The sequence below is a fragment of the Protomyctophum parallelum genome (assembly GCF_964188405.1).
Source record: "Protomyctophum parallelum genome assembly, chromosome: 15".
Taxonomy (NCBI): domain Eukaryota; kingdom Metazoa; phylum Chordata; class Actinopteri; order Myctophiformes; family Myctophidae; genus Protomyctophum; species Protomyctophum parallelum.
Window position 1 is genome coordinate 20,637,189 of NC_139710.1, and position 7,500 is coordinate 20,644,688.

At 44.8% G+C, this 7,500-nt stretch overlaps 1 protein-coding gene across 1 annotated transcript in view; it reads left to right on the forward strand.

Moving 5' to 3' along the window:
• The first annotated feature begins 6,072 nt into the window (after nucleotides 1–6,072).
• Nucleotides 6,073–7,500, forward strand: part of hs3st1l2 (heparan sulfate (glucosamine) 3-O-sulfotransferase 1-like 2) — a 21,781-nt gene continuing 20,353 nt past the window's right edge. The window contains exon 1 of the mRNA XM_083784119.1: nucleotides 6,073–6,412. The gene's annotated coding sequence lies outside the window, so the exon portion shown is untranslated. The remainder of the gene's footprint in view (nucleotides 6,413–7,500) is intronic.

Genomic DNA, 7,500 nt, shown 5'->3' on the forward strand with positions numbered 1-7,500 from the left:
ACAAATACATTCATATATTAAACTTCAATATATGGAAAGAACATTTGATTTTAATCATACAACAATGAAGAAGCAAACAATTAAATTGGAAACACACACACACACACACACACACACACACACACACACACACACACACACACACACACACACACACACACACACACACACACAGAGGGTGTCAGTCAGGCAGCAGCCAGTTTTGACAGGTGACAAACACAGCAGGTGGCATGGCAACTCTCCGTAACAATAGTCTATAATTACTGTACATACTGCAACGTTAAGTGGTGAACACATTGATGCAATACTAGAATTACATCTAATAATATGATTGTGAAATGGGTATTTTACATTTGGTGCAGTAACTGTATATGTTGACAATACTTTTGTACATTCACTCAAGTATTTTGAATACAGGAATTGTATTTCATTGTGGTAGGCCTATTGCTACTTAAATAAAGACATTTAGTTTCTTCCACCACGGCATACTCCAAATGTAGGCTACTTGATCAATGAAATTAATTGAAAATGTGAGTGTGCAACACCCACTTGGACAGACCCCTCTCCACACACATGCACGGACGAACGTGCAATATTGACAATGAAAGTAAATTATATTGTTGAGTCGATAACATTCACATCTAGAAATGTAACATAATGAAATGTATTTCTAGCTCCTGAACAAACTCTCAAGTTAGCTGTTGTAAATGTGTAATGAATCAATACTCCCCCTGTAGCTGCATGGCATATATCTTGACTCGACGCATGGTGTTGTGTGCTGGTACACTACACACTGTCTTTCTTTTATCTGTATTGTACTGTGTTTTTGTATGGACATAGTGTTCATATAGCCATGTGTGCTCATATGCACACATGGCATCAACGGTGGTGTTGTGGTTGATGGTGTTGTGTGCAGGCACACAACACTCTGTCTTTCTTTAATCATTCATTTTTAAGAGCCTGCCCAGGGACTACAGATGAAATTTAGTTTTGGCTAACTCTGGCCCATTTACATTGAAGTGAAAACTGACATGTTGATTAATGAGCTTTGTCCCTGTCAAATAAATACATAAATAAAATATATATGTTCTGATACCACAGATGTCAGGGTCATGAAACTGCCTGGGCCGTTTACTGTTTGAACTAAATCACTAACTGAATGAATCTGTTCATTTCTCAGTCAGTTGAGCTCTCAGTCAGTTGTAAAATTGTCCTCATTGGACTGAAATAACTAGCCATTATTAGCCAGTGGCCCCATTGAGCTCCTTGATGAGGGAAGGCTTTGTTTGTCCCACTATCCCTCCTCATTGACTACCTCTGCAAAGAAATAACTTGAGTCACTGAACGAATAATACATTTTGAAAATAGCAGATCTGCAAGCTCACAATGTGAGCTTACAATTAAGCTTGACTGTATTCCTGTGAATGAACGTGAAATTGACTTTTAAAACATACGTTTACGTAAAATGTTACATTACTGAAATACAAGCACATATAAACGTTTTTCCGACTATATCCAGTCCATAAGTGCTATAACTTTATTTTGGATCTCACAGAGAGCATAGTTTAAATCCCATATCCCATATAGTTTAAATCCCGAGACATTCGGCTGCAGATTTCAAGTTATGTGTCTCGTGACCTGCTGACTGGAGTCAGTCAGTGAACAACCTTTAATTCTCACTTCACTATTTGAATGAGTTGAACTGAACGTTCAGTTCAGTGAGTGGGACGACACGGGCAGAGCTCTGGTCGAGCATTGAGCAATTTGTTGAACGCATCCATTTCGATTCATCTTTCCAGTGAACCGATTAATGCGATTCCGTACACTGAAAGGAACGGCAAGGCCATCATTACAGTACGGTTTTTAGCATTGGCTTGCTACCCCACTGTTTCTTAATAACGACGGTTCCCGGGATCACCAGGGGGTCCAAATGGACATTTAGGGCTCTGTATAACAGTGTACAAATTGAACGAGTGTACACTCAGAGTTAATATTAACACTCCATGCTAGGTGGCCTAATATACATACCATACTGCAGTGGTCCTTGAAATTAAAAAGGTTGAGAATCACTGTGCTATCGAATTAAATTGCTGTCACAGCTCTGGAGGCATGGCCATTACAGATGTTAGTCGGGGGGTGAGGGGCGGGGGTGTTGGTGTTGATGGTGGTGATGGCAGAGTGCAGAGCCTCCCGTGTTGCATTATTAATACCTGATGTTCACACATGACCTGTCGTACATGCACTTGTCTCGTCTGGCCCACCATGAATGGAGGTTGCAAGCGTGCGTGTGTGTGTGTGTGTGTGTGTGTGTGTGTGTGTGTGTGTGTGTGTGTGTGTGTGTGTGTGTGTGTGTGTGTGCACGTGCGTGCGTGCGTGCGTGCGTGCGTGCGTGCGTGCGTGCGTGCGTGCATGCGTGCGTGTGTAGGAGAGAGAGAGAGAGAGAGAGATAGATAAAAAGAGAGAGAAGCAGACAGACATAGAAATGGGGAGGGTATGTGATGGGGGAGGGAATAATTCAGTTCATAAGCATCACAGACGGGCAAGACAAACAACTCAGAAATAATGACTGAGGGTAGACTTGTCATGGCGTGATGGTGGCAGTGCAGTGATGCGTTATGTTCTCCCCAATCCACCCATGACAGTATCTGAGTTCCACGACCTTAACGTTTAACAAATCCAACCCTGCATGGTCCCACATCCACCTTGTCAACTAGCACCGACATCACACTATGATATGCCTCTTGTGACCATGAGTTCTAAACGGCTTGTAACGATATCAATACATTCTAACATCCATATTCTGGGCATGCGAAAATAGGCAAAACAATGTTGCCGTTTTGGGCTCCTCAAATGGAGCCACTGGCATACTGCCCTACATCTCAGTTCTGTCAGAACTGGACGTCTTCTTAGACGGAAACCAATTGGTTAATTTTAATCACTTAACCATTGAACCCTATATATTTTGACCAAGGTCCCCCAGGGTGGCCATCCTTGGCCCACACCATTGTCTGTCAGCAAATCTCTTTGCTGAAAATGGCTCACAACACATCAAGTTGCGACGAGTGTGTGAGCTTGTACCACGTTCCCACCACGTTTGCTTTTTTATTTCATTTTTATGCCTTTATTGATAGGACAGAAGACTAGCTGAAAGGAAATGGGGAGAGAGAGATGGGGAGTGACACGCAGCAAAGGTTGTCGGGATCGGGATTCGAACCCGTGACAAGCTGTCATATAGGCTGGCATTGCAGCCTAGAGTGCAGCCTAGACCGCCACACCGGTGGCCCAGGGCATGTTTGCTTATTTTGACATGGCCAGAAAGAATAGAGAGGCTAGGGTAAGTAGCTAAGCTCCTACTAAGTACGATATATAGCAAAAGCTATTTTGAATTAATTTCCCTGTTTAATTTTCTTTCTTTTTTTTTACATTTTTGCTGTGTTCGACTATAATGACATGCGTGTCGGGGGGGTTGAGGGTGGGGTGGCACTGATCCGTCACAAGGCCCTGAGAGAGAACTTTGCTGACAACCATATAATGAGCTTCTGTGAGGATTTCTCACCATTATTGTTGTCTTTATCTTCTCTCTTCTGAAATGTGGAGGACAGAAGATGGAGAGAGTAAAGTAAACAACACAACGCAGGTTTCAGAGCAATGAAATTACCCATGCTTATTTATTCAGAGACATCACCCCTGTAAGAGTGCCCCCCCCCCCCCCCCCCCACACTTCTCTCTCCTCTCCCTGGGTCTTTTCAAGGGCCAGCCTGCCCACCACCAAATCACATTCAGACAAACCGGTTGAAAGGCCAAAAAATAATGGTGAGTGTAAAGAAAAGGAACAAAAAAAATAATGAGGGGGGGTGCAAGGGGTCTGAGGGTGACAGAGATAACTGAAAGAGGAAGAGCAAGAGAGGGAGCAACAAACGGAGGGTGGCTTAACCACTTCAAATCTATAAACTTCGACGACTATAGGGTCCCCCAGGGGTCTATGCTCGGTCCTCTCCCTTTCCCCCCCACCTCAATGTCAAATCTCTTGAGCTTTGTAGATCAGCTATTTTCGTCGAATGATTGCCTGTTTTCGTTAATGTTCTCCTATTATGACATGCCCAGGATAGGGACGCTATAGCTAGGGTTCATGTGGTTGAATAAAAGCAAAGACTCCTTCCAGGGTGAAGACAAAAGAGGAGAATAAGGGAAGAGTCTCAGGCGGAGAGCGTTCAGAGCGCTTGTTAGCGTTCGGAGCGCTTGTTAGCGTTCGGAGCGCTTGTTAGCGTTCGGAGCGCTTGTTAGCGATTGGAGCGCTTGTTAGCGTTCAGCCTGGGAGGGAAGGAAATTAGGAAATTGGGGGGGGTTTAGAGAGGAGAGGAGACGCCGCAGGGTGGAGGTGAGCGGCAGCAGAGAGGGGTAACTGGGAGTCTCCCATGGGGTCGCGGAGGGAGAGGAGTGCGGTTAGGCAAATGAAACCCCCCGTGGAGCCAGTGAGAGTGTGGGGGGGCTTTTTGTTTTGGGAGACGCAAACTCTGATATAGTTGGCAACCCCCCACAGTAAGCATACCAGAGGCATATTCATATTATGTTCCACATTCGAGGGCAGCTTGCAGAGGGGTTGGTGAGGATGGGGGTGCTTTGTTGGAGTGAGGTTGAAGGGGGGGGGGGGGGGGGGGGGGTCTCTCTCATCTTCATCTATGTCTCATCCACCACCCCCACCACACACTCTCACACATGCATTGTACGTAACCCTGGATGTTCTATAGTCCCTTCCCCAAACGTTATCCACACGCCGCTTCATTACCCGCAAACACAAGCTAAAGGTCCTTGTAGACTTCCGCAGATAGAAATGTGAAAATACACAGCACACGCACACGCTTACGTGCGCGCACACACACACACACACACACACACACACACACACACACACACACACACACACACACACACACACACACACACACACACACACAAAATACCTCTTCTCTTGTGCCTCCAGCAGAAGGGGTTTATATGGATCTAGAGCAGATTACATGGCTAAAGATAAAATCTGCAATTAAGAACATCAGGCTTAAATACACCTGAGTGGGGTCTCCTCAAGGTTAAATTGATCACTTCTGAGTCGGTGACCTGTCACTAGCATCCTCTGACTTGCACGAGGACTTGGTTGTAACACCGTGATGAAATGCCATGAGCCTCAGAACACATTATAATTATAAGAAACATTTCCAAATTTGGACAATATTGTCCCTTTGAAAAACCCGATGCTGCATCCTTATGAGCGTAGCGTCATCTCTGCTATGCAGGCCAGCCACAACAACCTGCAGTAAGATAACACTTGAACTCAAGCAACACAGCTACTTGACCCGCAAACGTTTTGCAACGCTATTGGCATTCCTTCCCACCGTCTTGTAGCCTATTGGGGAAACTATATATCAAGCTCCAATGGTGTTTGCACTCTGTCAGAGCAGTCAAATGAAACAAACAGTGACACAAACGTGACAGAGATATTTGGGTTGTTGCTGCCATTTGCGTTCTGTTGTTGTGGCAGTTCAGCGTAACTTATTCATGATTCAGACAGAAGGGGAATATAAAAGGAGAAGAGAAAGAAACAAGAGGAGATAAAAACCCAAGAAACTCATGTGGGACTGAAGGGAAAGGAAGAGTAAGACATTGCACTCTATACTCCTACAAGGTCTCAGGATGAAAGAAAGCCTGAAGACCTGAAACGAGACAAATAAAGGGAGAAGATAAAAGATAAAGGGACTGCAGGAGAGAGGAGGGGTGGAAAGGGAGAGAGAGAGAGAGAGAGAGAGAGAGAGAGGGAGAGAGAGAGAGGGGGGGGGGATCTCCCTGAGGGGACAATGTGTTTGTGCAGAGAAGTAATCTCTCTCTCTCTCTCTCTCTCTCTCTCTCTCTCTCTCTCTCTCAGTCACTCAGTTGGTACAGCATTGGGGGCGGCACAAAGCAAAGTCGCTCACTCGCCGGCTCAGGGACCTGCTGATGTGCGCACTGACAACGAGACACAGACTTCACACGCACACACATACACGCGCGCGCGCACACACACACACCTTGGTGGAGCGTTGAGTGAGCACAGTGAAGGAAGAGACTAGAAAGACAGAGAGCGCACACCAGGGGAAGGAGAAAGGAGGAAGACTGGAGGAGTGAAAAGAAGAATTTCAACAAGTGAAACAAAGAATTAAGATAATAACAGAACTGAACAGAAGAGAATTAAGAGAAGAGAATTAAGAGAAGAGAAGAGAAGAGAAGAGAAGAGAAGAGAAGAGAAGAGAAGAGAAGAGAAGAGAAGAGAAGAGAAGAGAAGAGAAGAGAAGAGAAGAGAAGAGAAGAGAAGAGAAGAGAAGAGAAGAGAAGAGAAGAGAAGAGAAGAGAAGAGAAGAGAAAGGACATATTGGGACAAAGGCAGGTAAGACCTCTGTCTTTTCCTCTCAAACTCCCTTTTAATACACTCGGATGTTAATTTAATTGTGTGTTGAAATTATTTTATATACGGTTCTGTTCATTAACCTCACCTGTTCTCACTCTCTAGCAGTTCATGACCTTATCCCTTGTAGGCGGTGAAATCTTTAAGTACATTATTTAACAACTTAATCCTCATAGGCCTACTTCGTTGAGAGGGGTCCCCCAGGGCTCTATGCTAGGTCTGCTCTTTCTCTTAGGAGTAAAGAGAAAAAATCTCCTATTCGTAGTGAATGTTTGGCCCAGAATAGGGATGCTAGGTGTTGGTTAAACCTCAGCACCTCAATGTATAGACTATAGATGCATGTACTGTATATGCCTGAGCATTGATTAGGAAAACTCAGTCGCTAGCTGTTCTGAGGCTCCAGTAGATAATCTTGGCTGACCTTTTCTTCTGAGGGGTCTCCCCAGTGGGGCAGGTATATACAAAGTATAAAATCTTCAGTGTTCCTTTAAACCAGAGTGTGTTCAAGGAGGTCCATGTGTTTCCATTTGCTCACTCGCAAAGTCAAATGAACACTGAGGATTTCTCGGGTAAGAGACGTGAGCACGTTTGACAGATATTAATGCTCGCACAGGGAGCCAAAGAGGCGTGTGTACTTGTGTATATAATGCCATGCACACACGCGTGTGCACACTTGCGTGCGTGATTTAGCAACACAGAATGTGATTGAAAGAAAGAAAGAATCTAGTAGTGGGCATAAAAGAGAAAACAGATTTATGATGTTTCAGTTGGCCAGTTGTGGAACCAGTTGTGGATTAACAGGCTGAGGTGTTGGCACCGGGAGAGATGTTGGCGAGACATTTCTACTGTACTACATGGTACATTTGGTTTGGCTTATTGTGAATAACTTGTACTATTGCAACTCTGCGCCGGTGCTACTTTCTGCACTCTAAGTCACCCAATTGTCCTTCACACAAAAACCATATTGTAACATCTCGCTGCAAAATCACAAAATAAACAAAGCATGGGGGGGGGGGGGGGGGGGGGGGTTGACCTTTAGTCCTACAGTTTTTGGACAGTCATGGGCACTG